Genomic DNA, 15184 nt, shown 5'->3' with positions numbered 1-15184 from the left:
TCAGAGTGAACAGGCAACCTACAGAATGGGAGAAAATTTTTGCAACCTACTCATCTGACAAAGGGCTAATATCCAGAATCTACAATGAACTCAAACAAATTTACGAGAAAAAAACAAACAACTCCATCAAAAAGTGGGCAAAGGACATGAACAGACACTTCTCAAAAGAAGACATTTATGCAGCCAAAAAACACATGAAGAAATGCTCATCATCACTGGCCATCAGAGAAATGCAGATCAAAACCACAGTGAGATACCATCTCACACCTGTTAGAATGGCCATCATTAAAAAATCAGGAAACAACAGGTGCTGGAGAGGATGTGGAGAAATAGGAACACTTTTACACTGTTGGTGGGACTGTAAACTAGTTCAACCATTGTGGAAGTCAGTGTGGCGATTCCTCAGGTATCTAGAACTAGAAATCCCATTTGACCCAGCCATCCCATTACTGGGTATATACCCAAAGGACTATAAATCATGCTGCTATAAAGACACATGCACACGTATGTTTATTGCGGCACTATTCACAATAGCAAAGAGTTGGAACCAACCCAAATGTCCAACAACGATAGACTGGATTAAGAAAATGTGGCACATATACACCATGGAATACTATGCAGCCATAAAAAATGATGAATTCGTGTCCTTTGTAGGGACATGGATGAAACTGGAAAACATCATTCTCAGTAAACTATCGCAAGGACAAAAAACCAAACACTGAATGTTCTCACTCATAGGTGGGAATTGAACAATGAGAACTCATGGACACAGGAAGGGGAACATCACACTCTGGGGCCTGTTGTGGGGTGGGGGGAGGGGGGAGGGACAGCATTAGGAGATATACCTAATGCTAAATGACGAGTTAATGGGTGCAGAAAATCAACATGGCACATGGATACATATGTAACAAACCTGCACATTGTGCACATGTACCCTAAAACCTAAAGTATAATAAATTAAAAAAAAAAGGAAAAAGGGGATATCACCACCGATCCCACAGAAATACAATCTACCATCAGAGAATACTGCAAACACCTCTATGCAAATAAAGTAGAAAATCTAGAAGAAATGGATAAATTCCTTGACAAATACACCCTCCCAAGACTAAATCAGGAAGAAGTTGAATCTCTGAATAGATCAATAACAGATTCTGAAATTGTGGCAATAATCAATAGCTTACCAACCAAAAAGAGTCCAGGACCTGATGGATTCACAGCTGAATTCTACCAGAGGTACAAGGAGGCACTGGTACCATTCCTTCTGAAACTATTCCAATCGATAGAAAAAGAGGGAATCCTCCCTAACACATTTTATGAAGCCAGCATCATCCTGATACCAAAGCCTATCAGAGACATAACCAAAAAAGAGAATTTCAGACCAATATCCTTGATGAACATTGATGCAAAAATCCTCAATAAAATACTGGCAAACCGAATCCAGCAGCACATCAAAAAGCTTATCCACCATAATCAAATGGGCTTCATCCCTGGGATGCAAGGCTGGTTCAACATACGCAAATCAATAAATGTAATCCAGCATATAAACAGAACCAAAGACAAAAACCACATGATTATCTCAATAGATGCAGAAAAGGCCTTTGACAAAATTCAACAACCCTTCATGCTAAAAACTCTCAATAAATTAGGTATTGATGGGACGTATCTCAAAATAATAAGAGCCATCTACGACAAACCCACAGCCAATATCCTACTGAATGGGCAGAAACTGGAAGCATTCCCTCTGAAAACTGGCACAAGACAGGGATGCCCTCTCTCACTGCTCCTATTCAACATAGTGCTGGAAGTTCTGGCCAGAGCAATCAGGCAGGAGAAGGAAATAAAGAGTATTCAATTAGGAAAAGAGGAAGTCAAATTGTCCCTGTTTGCAGATGATATGATTGTATATCTAGAATACCCCATTGTCTCAGCCCAAAATCTCCTTAAGCTGATTAGCAACTTCAGCAAAGTCTCAGGATACAAAATCAATGTACAAAAATCACAAGCATTCTTGTACACCAATCACAGACAAACAGAGAGCCAAATCATGAGTGAACTCCCATTCACTTTTGCTTCAAGGAGAATAAAATTGCTTCAAAGAGAATAAAATTGCTTCAAAGAGAATAAAATACCTAGGAATCCAACTTACAAGGGATGTGAAGGACCTCTTCAAGGAGAACTACAAACCACTGCTTAATGAAATAAAAGAGGATACAAACAAATGGAAGAACATTCCATGCTCATGGATTGGAAGAATCAATATAGTGAAAATGGCCATACTGCCCAAGGTAATTTATAGATTCAATGCCATCCCCATCAAGCTACCAATGACTTTCTTCACAGAATTGGAAAAAACTACTTTAAAGTTCATATGGAACCAAAAAAGAGCCCACATCGCCAAGTCAATCCTAAGCCAAAAGAACAAAGCTGGAGGCATCACCCTACCTGACTTCAAACTATACTACAAGGCTACAGTTACCAAAACAGCATGGTACTGGTACCACAACAGAGACATAGATCAATGGAACAGAATAGAGCCCTCAGAAATGATGCCACATGTCTACAACTATCTGATCTTTGACAAACCTGACAAAAACAAGGAATGGGGAAAGGATTCCCTATTTAATAAATGGTGCTGGGAAAGCTGGCTAGCCACATGTAGAAAGCTGAAACTGGATCCCTTCCTTACACCTTATACAAAAATTAATTCAAGATGGATTAAAGACTTAAATGTCAGACCTAAAACCATTAAAATCCTACAAGAAAACCTAGGCAATACCATTCAGGACATAGGCGTGGGCAAGGACTTCATGTCTAAAACACCAAAAGCAATGGCAACAAAAGCCAAAATTGACAAATGGGATCTAATTAAACTAAAGAGCTTCTGCACAGCAAAAGAAACTACTATCAGAGTGAACGGGCAACCTACAGAATGGGAGAAAATTTTTGCAACCTACTCATCTGACAAAGGGCTAATATCCAGAATCTACAATGAACTGAAACAAATTGACAAGAAAAAAACAAACAACCCCATCAAAAAGTGGGCAAAGGACATGAACAGACACTTCTCAAAAGAAGACATTTATGCAGCCAAAAAACACATGAAGAAATGCTCATCATCACTGGCTATCAGAGAAATGCAAATGAAAACCACAATGACATACCATCTCACACCAGTTAGAATGGCCATCATTAAAAAGTCAGGAAACAACAGGTGCTGGAGAGGATGTGGAGAAATAGGAACAGTTTTACACTGTTGGTGGGAGTGTAAACTAGTTCAACCATTGTGGAAGTCAGTGTGGGGATTCCTCAGGGATCTAGAACTAGAAATACCATTTGACCCAGCCATCGCATTACTGGGTATATACCCAAAGGACTATAAATCATGCTGCTATAAAGACACATGCACACGTATGTTTATTGCGGCACTATTCACAATAGCAAAGAGTTGGAACCAACCCAAATGTCCAACAACGATAGAGTGGATTAAGAAAATGTGGCACATATACACCATGGAATACTATGCAGCCATAAAAAATGATGAGTTCATGTCCTTTGTAGGGACATGGATGAAACTGGAAAACATCATTCTCAGTAAACTATCGCAAGGACAAAAAACCAAACACTGAATGTTCTCACTCGTAGGTGGGAATTGAACAATGAGAACTCATGGACACAGGAAGGGGAACATCACACTCTGGGGCCTGTTGTGGTGTTGGGAGAGGGAGGAGGGACAGCATTAGGAGATATACCTAATGCTAAATGACGAGTTAATGGGTGCAGGAAATCAGCATGGCACATGGATACATATGTAACAAACCTGCACATTGTGCACATGTACCCTAAAACCTAAAGTATAGTTAAAAAAAAAAAAAAAAAAAAAAAGAAATTTGGACTCATTTTATAGGATGTGAAAATTCTTGGTTCTTTTGAGATGTGCTCATAACAAAAGGTCATTCCTTGGTTTTATTTTATATTTGTGGTTGTCATTGTCATAAATATGACTAGCTATACTAAGCCTAACAAGTTGCCTTCAACAAATTATAATTTAGGAATGCCTAATACATAAGCACTTTAGGAGGCCGAGCTGCAAGTTGAACTTTGGATATTAAATTGTGATCAACAGACCAGCCACACTATCCTGAGGTATGTCACCCATCATATATTGCTCCTTTCTGTGTGTGTCAGTTCTTTGCTTCCAATATGGCTGTTATTACTTTGCAGTATGGTTTTTCAAAACATAAGAAGTATAACTTTTTGTTCCTATTACAAATATAAAACATAATCAACGTAAAAAACTTGGAAAACATTGAAAAACACAAAAGATAAAACCAAAATTGTCTATAAGCCTAAATAGACACTATTAATATGATATGTAATTCTAATTTTTAAAAACAGTATTATTAGGTATAACTGACATGCAATACACTGCACATATTTAGAATGTATAATTTGATAAATTTTTATATATGTATATAACCAGGAAACATTACTGTAATCAAAATAATGATCAAATAAATTTATCTCCCCAAAAAGCTTACTTGTGCCTCTTTGTAATGTTTCCTGGTTCCTCCATTGGCTAGGAATCATTAATCTGCTTTGTATATTTATTTGGATTTTCTAGAATTTTATATAAATGGAGTCATACAACACATATATACTTTTCTGTCTAGCTTTTATCACTCAGCATAATTATTTTGAGTTTTTTTCTTTCTGAGTGGTATTCCATTGTATGGGTATATTACAATTTTTTTCTATATCTACATGTTGGTAGACATTTGGGTTGTTATAGGCTCTTAGAAATAAAGCTGCTCTCAACATTGATGTACAAGTCTTTGTATGGACATAGGCTTTCTTTTTTCTTGTGTAAATACCTGCATCATGTGGTAGGTGTTTAACTTTTTATGAAATGCCATTCTGTTTTCCACAGTGGTTGTATCATTTTACATTTCCACCAGCAGTGTATCAGCGTTCCAGTTCCTCCATATTCTTGCCAGCTCTTGGTGTGGTCAGAGTTTTGAATTTTAACCATTAATATAGTTATGTAGTAGTATCTCACAGTGATTTTAAATTGCATTTCCTAGTGACTGAAGATGTTAGGCATCTATTTGTGTGTTTATTTATCATGTTTATATCTTTGGTAAAGTGTCTGGTCAAATCTTTGCCTACATTTTGGGTGGGCTGTTTGTGTGTTTTTTTTTTTTTTTTTTGAGTTGCTTTTTCTTTATATATTCTCGATATAAGAACTTTATCAGATATAAGATATGCAAATATTTTATTCTAGTCTATGGCTTATCTTTTTATTCTCCTAATAGTGTTCTCTGAAGAGCAGGAGTTTTAAATTTTAATGAAGTCCAACTTATTAAGTTTTTCCTTTTATGGATTGTGCTTTTGGTGTCACCCAAGAAATCCTAAAAAATCTTTGTTTAACCGAGGGTCACAAAGACTTCTTTTCTCATTTTTTTCTAGATGTTCTTGTACTTGTGCATTTTACATTTTTGTCCTTTTTTGAGTTAATTCTTGTATGTGGCATAGGGTATGGGTCAAAGTTTATTTTTTGCATATGTATATCCAGTTATTTCAGCTCCATTTGCTAACAAGACTATCCTTTCTTCACTGAATTACCTTTGTAGTTACGTCAGAAGTCTGATATCTGTGTGTATTGTGAGTCTGTTTTTAGACATTGATCTATTTTTCTGTCTTGACATCAGTGCCTCACTGTTTTGACTACTGTAGCTTTACAATTAGTCTGGAAATAGATAATGTTAGTTCTCCATCATTGTTCTTTTAAAAAGTTGTTTTGGTTATTCTAAGTTCTTTGCATCTATATGTGATTTGTAATCAACTTGTCAATTTATAAAACAACAAAAAAGCCTGCTGAGATTTTTAATGAGGATTGCATTAAATCTGTAGATCATTTTGGAGATAATTGCTATCTTAATATTATTGAAACTTCTAACTCATGAACAAGATATATTTATCTATTTAGATCTTTAATTTCTCTCAGCAATGTTGTATTGTTTTCAGCGTACAGGTCTTGCGTATGTTTTGTCAGCTTTATGCTTTGAGTATTTCATACTTTTTGATGTTATTGTAAATGATATTGTCTTTTTAACTTAAACATAGAAGTACAGTTGATTTTTGTATACTAATCTTGAATCTTGAGGCTGTGCAAAACTCACTTATTAGTTCTAGAGCTTGTTTTTGTAGATTGCATCACATTTTCTATATAACAATCATGTCTATAAATAAAGACAGCTCTACTTTTTCCTTTCCAATCTGGATGCTTCTGATTTCTTTTATGTGTTTACCTTATTGCACTTGCTAAAATCTCTTTAATATGTAATTTATTATGTAAAACATTAAAATATGTTGAATAGAAGTTATGAGAGAGAATGTCTCATTCCGGATGTTGGGGGAAAGGATTTTTAGTCTTTCATTTTTAAGTAGGTTAGGTAAAGGTTTAGATGTTCTTTATCAAGTTAAGGAAGTTTTCTTCTATTCATAGTTTGCTTAGAGTTTTTAATCTGGAAGAGATGTTGGATGTCATCAAGTGCTTTTTCCATGTCTTTTGATATGATCTTGTGTTTTTTTTCTTTTTCTTTTTTTTTTTTTTGTTTATTAATGTGGTGAATTACATTGATTGATTTTCAGATGTTAAGCTAACTTTTCAACTTCTCATTCCTGGGATAAGACCCTCTTGGTAACAATGTGTGAGTCTTTTTATATATTATTGGACTCAGTGTGTGAACATTTTGTTTAGGATTTGTACATCTCTATGAGGGATATTGATCTGCAGCTTTCCTTACTTGTCATGTCTTTGTCAGATTTTGATATGAGGGTAATACTGACCTCATAGAATGAATTGGGAATAATTTCCTCCTCTTCAATTTTCTGAATGAATTTGTATAAAATTGATATTTTTTCTTAAATGTTTGGTAGTACTCATCAGTGAAGCCATCTTGGCCCAGGGTTTTCTTTTCGGGAGGTTATTAACTGTAAATTCAGTTTCTTTCATAGATATAGTCATTCAAGTTATCCCTAATTGTGTCAACTAAAAAAGGAGCTGACTCTTTTAAGGACTTTATTTATTTCTTCCAAGTTGTGGAATACATTAGCATAAGTGTTTTTTTTTTTTTAACAATATCCACTTATTATCCTTTTAATATCTGAAGTATCTGTATTTTCTGTCTGTCTGTCTCTCTCTCATTCATAATGTTGGTGAATTGTGTCTTCTCTCTCTTAATAATCTGACCAGAGATTTGTCAATTTTATTGTTAGTCTCAGAGAACAAGCTTTTGGTTTCATTCATTTTTCTTTGTGTTTTTGTTTTCTATTGCATTGATTTTTAAGCTATGATGAATATTATTTTCTTTCTTTCGATCTCATTTTCTCTTCTTTTTCTAGTCTCTTAAGGCAGAAGCTGAAGCCATTAATTGGAAACACTTCAGTTTTCTCAGGATAGGCAATTAGTGCTGTAAAATTTTCCCCAAGTACAGCTTTAGTGGAATGCTAAAATTTTTGATACATTGTTTTCACTTTCATTCAGTTCAAAAAGCTTTGTAATTTCCCTTTTAATTTCTTCTTTGCCCATGTGTTAGTTTTTTTTTTTAATTTTGTATATGTAACATATAACATGATGTTATGGGATATATATATAGATAGTAAAATGGTTACTATAGTGAAGCAAATTAACATATCCATCATCTCACATATTTACTCATTTTTTTTTTGGTATGGCAAAAGCAGCTAAAAACTACTCATTTAGGAGGAATTCCAGTACAATTTCACAGTACAATTTTATTACTTATAGTCCTCATATTGTACATTAGATCTCTAGACTTGGTCATCTTACATATCTGCTCTTTAAATACTCTGACCTGTATCTCCCCATTTCCTACCCACCCCTACCCCTGGTAACCAATGTTTTTTTTCTATATCTCTGTATTTTTGACTCCCCCTGCACCCCACTGCCCCAGCCAGATTCCACATGTAAGTGAGCTCATGTAGGGTTTTTGTCTGTTTGTTTGCTTGTTTTTTTACCCTGGGCCTGGTTTATTTCTCTTAGCATAACGTCCTCCAACTTCATTCATGTTGTGGCAAGTGGTAAGATTTCCTTCTTTTTAAAGGCTCAATAATAAATATTCTTTTTTTTCCACCTGAGACGGAGTCTCGCTCTGTCGCCCAGGCTGGAGTGCAGTGGCACAATCTTGGCTCACTGCAACCTTCGCCTCCCGGGTTCAAGCGATTCTCCTGCCTCAGCCTCCTGAGTAGCTGGGACTACAGGCATGCGCCACCATGCCCATCTAATTTTTGTATTTTTAGTAGAGACGGGGTTTCACCATGTTGGCCAGGATAGTCTCAATCTCTTGACCTCGTGATCCGCCCGCCTCGGCCTCTCGAAGTGCTGGGATTACAGGCGTGAGCCACTGCGCCTGGCCTAAATATTCTATTGTATAGATATACAAGCTGACCATCCCTTATCTGAAATGCTTGGAACCAGAGTTATTTTGGATTTCAGATTTTTAAACATTTTTGAATATTTGCTTATACATAATGAGACATTGTGGGGATGGGACCCAGCTCTAAACACGAAGTCCAGTTGTGTTTAATGTATATCTTATACACATAGCCTGAAGGTAGTTCTATTTTTCCCTTGGGGATGCTGAGTAAATTGGGTGTTGAATGCCTGCTTTTTGACTTCGACCTATCACATGCAGTCAAATGTGTGGAATTTTTCACCTGTGGTGTCATGTTGACACTCAGAACATTTCAGATTTTAGAGTATTTTGAATTAATGATTTTGGGATTAGGGCTGCTCAACCTGTATCACGGTTTCTTTATTCATTTATCCATTGACATTTTGGTTGTTTCCATATCTTTGCTATTGTGAATAGTGCTTCAATGAACATGGAGTACAGATATCTTTATGAGGTGATTTTATTTCCTTTGGGTATATATCCAGAAGAATTGCTGAGTCATATAGTATTTCTAGTTTTAATTTCTTTAGAAATGGCCACATTGTTTTCCATTATAGCTGTACCAATTTACATGTCTACCAACAGTGTGCACTCTTTTTGCCACACCCTTGCCAACATTTATCTTTTGACTTTTTGATAATAGACATGGTAACAAGTGTGAGGTGGTATCTCATTGTGGTTTTGATTTGTATTTCCCTGACTCCTGATTTAATGATGTTGAGCACCTTTTCATATACCTGTTGGCCATTTTTATACCTTCTTTGGAGAATTCAAATCCTTTGCCCATTTTTAAATTGGGTTGTTTTTCTACTATTGAATTACATGAATTATTTATAAACTTGGATATTAGCCCCTCACCAGATATATGGATTGCAAATGTTTTTTTCCTAATCAATAAGTTACCTTTTCATTTTGTTGATTGTTTTCTATGCTGTGCAAAAGATTTTTAGTTTAATGTAGTCTCACTTACTTGTTTTTGCTTTTGTAGTTTGAGCTTTTGGTTGAGATATCAAAAAAAAATCATTGCCAAGGCCAACATCCAGGAGCTTTTTTCCTAGGAATTTTATATTTCAGGTCTTACATGTAGAGTTGATTTTTGTATATGGTATAGGATAAAGGTCTGATTTCATTCTTTTGCATGTGGAAATCCAGTTTTCTCAGCACCTTTATTGAAGAGACTATCCTTTCCCCATTGTGTCCTTGATGCCCTTGTCAAAAATTGGTTGACTATATATGTTTGAATTTATTTCTAGGCTCTTTCTTCTGTTATACTGGTCTATGTGTCTGTTTTTTTTGTTTTTTTTTTTTTTGTTTTTTTGCCAGTATCATACCTTTTTACAAACTGATACATACTAGTTGCACATATTTCTGGGTTAAGTGTGATATATTGATACACACATAATTTGTAACACAGGGCTGAGCACAGTGGATCATGCCTGTAATCCCAGTACCTTGGGAGGCCAAGGCAGGAGGATTGCTCTAGCCCAGGAGTTCAAGATCAGCCATGACAACATAGTGAGGCCCTGTCTCTATAAAAAAATTAAGTAGCCGGATGTGGTGGCACACAGCTGTAGCCCCAGCTACTTGGGAGGCTGAGGTGGGAGGATTGCTTAAGCCTGGGAGGTTGAAACTGCAGTGAGCTATGATTGTGTCACTGCACTCCAGCCTGAGTGACAGAGCAAGACCCTATCTCAAAAAAAAAAAAAAAAAAAATTTAAAGTCAAGAAGTGTGATGTTTCCAAGTTTGTTTTTATTTCTCAGAAATGTTGGCTATTTGAGATCTTTTGTATTTTTATACATATTTTAGGATTGTTCTTTCTATCTGTGAAGAATGCCATTGGGATTTTGAAAGGTATTGCATGGAATCTGTATACTGCTTTGGATAGTATATACATCTTCACAATATTAATGGACATGGGATATTTTCCATTTATTTGTGTCCCTTATGTTCCTTTTTATTCCTGAGGCATCTATTGTAATGTCCTTATTTTCACTTTTTGAGTCTTCTCTTTTTTTTTTCCTTAGACAAGCTGAAGGTTTATCAGTTTTAATTTTTCAAAAAGCCTCTTAGTTTTATTGATTCTCTCTATAGTTTTTCTGTTTTCTATTTGATTTATTTCTGTTATGATCTTTATTTCCTTTCTTCTGCTAACTTTGGGTTTAGTTCTTTTTTTTCGAGTTCTTGAGTCATAACGTTAAACTATTCAGAATCTTTTTAACGTAGGCATCTATTGCTATAAACTTCGCTCTTAGAACTGCTTTTGCTGCATCCCACGGGTTTTGGCATGCTGTGTTTCCATTGTCATTTGTCTCAAGATATTTTAAAATTTCCCTTTTGGTTTCTTCTTGGCCCAGTGGTTGTTCAAGAGCATGTTGTTTAATTTTCACATATTTGTAAATTTTCCAGGATTCTTCCTGTTACTGTTTTCTAGTTTCATATCATTATGATCTGAAATGATACTAGATATGATTTCAGTTTTCTAAATCTGTTAAGACTTGTTTTCTGGCCTAACATGGACAATTTTGGAGACCATTTCATGTGTGCTAGAGATAAATGTATATCCTGCTGATGTTGGATGAAACATTTCAAATATGTCTGTTAGGTTTATTTGGTCTAAGGTGCAATTCAGACTCAGTATTTCCTTATCAATTTTCTGTCTGGTTGATATATCCTTTTTTGAAAATTGAGAATTGAAGTCCTCTATGATTATTGTATTGCTCTCTATTTATCTCTTCATGTCCATTAATATTTGCTTTAATGTATTTAGGTGCTACAAAGTTGGGTGAATATATATTTATAATTGTTATGTTCCCTTGAAGAATTTACTCCTTTATTATTAAATAATGACCTTCTTTGTCTCTTGTGACAAAATTTGACATGGTCTATTTTATTAGATATTAGTATAGCCATTCATGCTTTCTTTTGGTTACCACTTCCATAGAATATCTTATCTTCTTCCATCCCTTTACATTTGGCCTGTCTGTCCTTAAAGCTAAAGTGAGTCTCTTGTAAGCAGCATGATTGAATTCCCCCACCTTTTTTAAATCCATGCAGCCACTTTTAGATAATTTATTTACATTCAAGATAATTATTGATAGGTAAGGACTCACTGTTTCCATTGTGTTATTTGTTTTCTGGCTGTTTTGTAGATCCTTTGTTCCTTTCTTTCTCTGTTGTTACCCTCTGTGATTTGATAATTTTCTATAGCACTATGCTTTGATTTCTTTCTCTGTATTGTTTTTGTATCTGCCATACGTTTTTGTTTTGCAGGTACGATGAGGCTTACGTAAAACATCTTATAGTTTTTTTTTTTTTTTGAGAAGAGACAAATGGTTTATTTGGTAACAAGGAATAAAAAGAAATTCTTAATTCCTTGTCTCTCTTCTGATGGCTGAATGGAACTGTCATAGTCAAATGGAAAGCAACACACAAGAATTCCCTTGCAGACCTTGATCTTTTGCAGATGTGCAAAGATGTTTGACTTATACAACTTGCAATTGTTATTTTTTAGACAGAAGTGCCAGCTGTTGTGCTTTCCAGCATATCAGTGGTTGCTACATTCTCCTTGTCTTTGGGTTTCATAGCAGGAAATAGAAGTACTTCCTTGATGTTGTTGGAATCTTTTGAGAAAAATGGTGACTCGATCAATGCCCATGCCCGTACACATTCCAGGGCGGTACAGAAGTTTTCATCTATGAAATGGCCTCATCATCACCTGTGGCCTTGGCTTTGGCCTGTTCTTCAAAAACCCGCTGCTGTGGCACAGGATCATTCCAGCTTAGTTTAGGCATCGCATATTTCTTTCTTCATGACAAGCAGCTCAAAGTGCTCGGACAGATTCTCTTTAGAGCAGTGCCATTTGCCATAGCGCTCATTATCTGGGGATGATCACAGATTAATGTAGGATTGATGCAAATCACTTCCAGGAACTCCCCTACAAGCTTGTCAAGGAGCCTGGCTGTGGTCCAAGGTAGAGGGCATTCAACAGCTTTTGCCACACGGATATCATTAAGAAGTTTGCAAGTTTCATCAGTTTCAAAGAGGTTAGTTTCTGGCAGCTTTACCTCCAGGGCTTTCTCAAGTTCTTCTACCACGCTGATTCTCTGGAAGGGTGGGGTGAAGTCAGTATCATAGACCTGGCCCTGTGGGCCATCTGGGTGGTAGCTGACCTTGCAACTGCCTGTAATATGCTTCACCATCCCTGAAACCATCTTCTCTGTGATTTCCAAGAGATTGTGGTAGTCTGCATAGGCCATGTAGAACTCACAAGTGGTGAATTCAGGATTGTGCCTCAAATCAATCCCTTCATTCTGAAACTGGCATCCAGTTTCATAAATCTGCTTGGTGCCACCAACCACTAGCATCTTATGATAGAGTTCTGGAGCGATTCTCATGTCCAGCTCATTGTCATAAGTGATGAAATGCTTGGCCACAGCTCCCCCTGGGATGATGTTCATCATGGGACTTTCAATCTATAGGAATCCCAGTTCATCCAAGAAACTTCTTATACATGTGATGATCTTAGAGCAGATGATAAATTTCTGCCTCACAAAATCATTTAGTATCAAGTCCAAGTATTTCTGACGATACCTTGTTTCCTGGTCTTTGAGGCCACAGTGAAGATGAGGTAACATATGCAAGCAGGGAGACAGCAGTGTGATGTCATAAGGAATGATGCTCAGCTCACCCTTCTTGGTTTTCCCAGGGTTCCCCTGAACTCCAATTACGTCTCCTTGATGCAGTTTGTTATTAATATGAATAAATTCTTCTGATTTATAATTTCTGGGATTTGCCATGACTTGCAACTTGACCCCCTCTCCTTGAAGGTCATAGAAGATGAACTTTCCTTCAGAAGCTCTCTTAGCATGGATCCTACCTGCCACCTTTAAGGTGACATCATTCAGGTGACCCCCAGGCTGCTGGTGACTATATTCTTGGATGAAGTCATTGAGTGAGATGTCTGCATGGAACTTGTGTGGGTATGGGTGTTCCCCATTGACATTCAGTTGATAAACTGCCTGACTGTGGATCTTGTAGTGTTGATTTGGGTCCAGGCTCTTCTCCTCAGTACCCACACCACTGTCAGTGGTATGGTTTGTGACAGCAGCTGTGGCCTGGTTTAGCTATTTATCACTGAGTTCTTTCTGCTTGGCCTCCTTCTCTGCCACTTTCTTCTTGGCTTTTAGGGATCTCTTCAACTCATTCTTGCTCAGTTTTGGCTTGCTGCCATCCACTTTCACCTCAGCCCCCTGTACCACTGCCACCTTTCCAGAAGGCTCCACCCAAAAGTCCATCTTATAATTGACTATTTTAAGCTGATAACAACTTAACTTCTGCCACATACAAAAACTCTAGACTTTTATGCACTCCTCAGATTTACATCTTTTTATATTGTGTGTTCCTTAACAACTTATTTTAGCTTTAGTTATTTTTGACTGAATTGACTTTTAACCTTCATACTAGATATATGTATGATTTACACACTGTTTACAGTATTGGAGTATTCTGGATTTGATTATGTATTTACCAGTGAGTTTTATACTTCAATATGTACTCATAATATTAATGACCATTCTTTTATTTCCACTTGAAGAACTCCCTGAAGCATTTCTTGTAAGGCAGGTCCAGTGGTGATGAATTCTCTCAGTCTTTGCTTGTCTGGGAAATACTTTATTTCTCCTTAATTTCTGAAGGACAGTTTTTCTGGGTGTGGTATTTTTGACTGGCAGTTTTTTTCTTTCAGTACTTTGAATATATTATTCCATTCTCTTCTGGCCTGCATGGTTTCTACAGAGAAATCTAATAGTCTAATGGGGATTCTCTTATATGTGACTTGATGCATTTCTTTTGCTGCTTTTAAAACTCTCTGTCTTTGACTGACAGACTAATTATAATGTACGTTGGAGAATACCTCATTGGATTAAATCTGTTTGGAGACTTTTAAACTTCATGAATCTGATGTTCATATATCTTCCAGTACTTGGGAAATTTCAGCATTTATTTCATTAAATAAGCTTTCTGTCCCTGTCTTTGTCTCCTCTCCATCTGAATATCCCATAATGTATTTGTTCACTTAGTAGTGTCCCACAAGTCCCATGGGCTGTCTTCACTCTTTTTCACTCTGTTTTCTTTTTCTTTCTTTTTTCTTTTCCTTTCTTCTTTCCTCCCTTCCCCCCGCTTTTCCTTCTTTCCTCCCCTCCCCTCCCTTCCCCTCCCTGTTTCTGTTTCTGTTTCTGTTTCTGTTTCTTTTGACTGGGTAATTTCAGAAGAGCTATCTTCAAGTTCAGATATTTTTGGTTTTGCTTGATCTCATCTATTTTTGAAGCTCTGTCTTGTATTTTTTATTTCATTGACTGCATTCTCCAGTTCCAAGATTTCTATTTGGTTCTTTTTTATGATATCTATCTGTTTGTTGAATCTCTGAGGTTATAAATTGTTTTCCTGATTTCGTTGAATTTTCTATCTGTATTCTCTTATATCTTGCTTAATTTCCTTAAGATTGTTTTCTCGAGTTCCTTTTTAGGCCATTTGTAAATATTCATTTCTTTAGGGTCAGTTACTGGGGAATTATTATGTTCCTTTGGTGGTGTCATGTTTCTTTGCTTTTTCATTTGTGTGTGTGTGTGTGTGTGTGTGTGTGTTCTGATGCTGATTTCTGTGCATTTGATAGAGCAGTCACCTCTTCCAAACTTTACAGAGTGGCTTT

General features: G+C 36.3%; 1 protein-coding gene and 1 pseudogene across 3 annotated transcripts in view; one reads left to right on the top strand and one right to left on the bottom strand.

Moving 5' to 3' along the window:
- Positions 1-15184, top strand: part of VWA8 (von Willebrand factor A domain containing 8) — a 458897-nt gene that overhangs the window by 39084 nt on the left and 404629 nt on the right. The gene's annotated exons all lie outside the window — the stretch shown is intronic.
- On the bottom strand, positions 11781-13809 carry LOC129464203 (lysine--tRNA ligase-like; annotated as a pseudogene).

Source organism: Symphalangus syndactylus, chromosome 15 (genome assembly GCF_028878055.3).
Source record: "Symphalangus syndactylus isolate Jambi chromosome 15, NHGRI_mSymSyn1-v2.1_pri, whole genome shotgun sequence".
NCBI classification, from domain to species: Eukaryota; Metazoa; Chordata; class Mammalia; order Primates; family Hylobatidae; genus Symphalangus; species Symphalangus syndactylus.
This window is presented reverse-complemented; position numbering and strand designations above follow the sequence as displayed.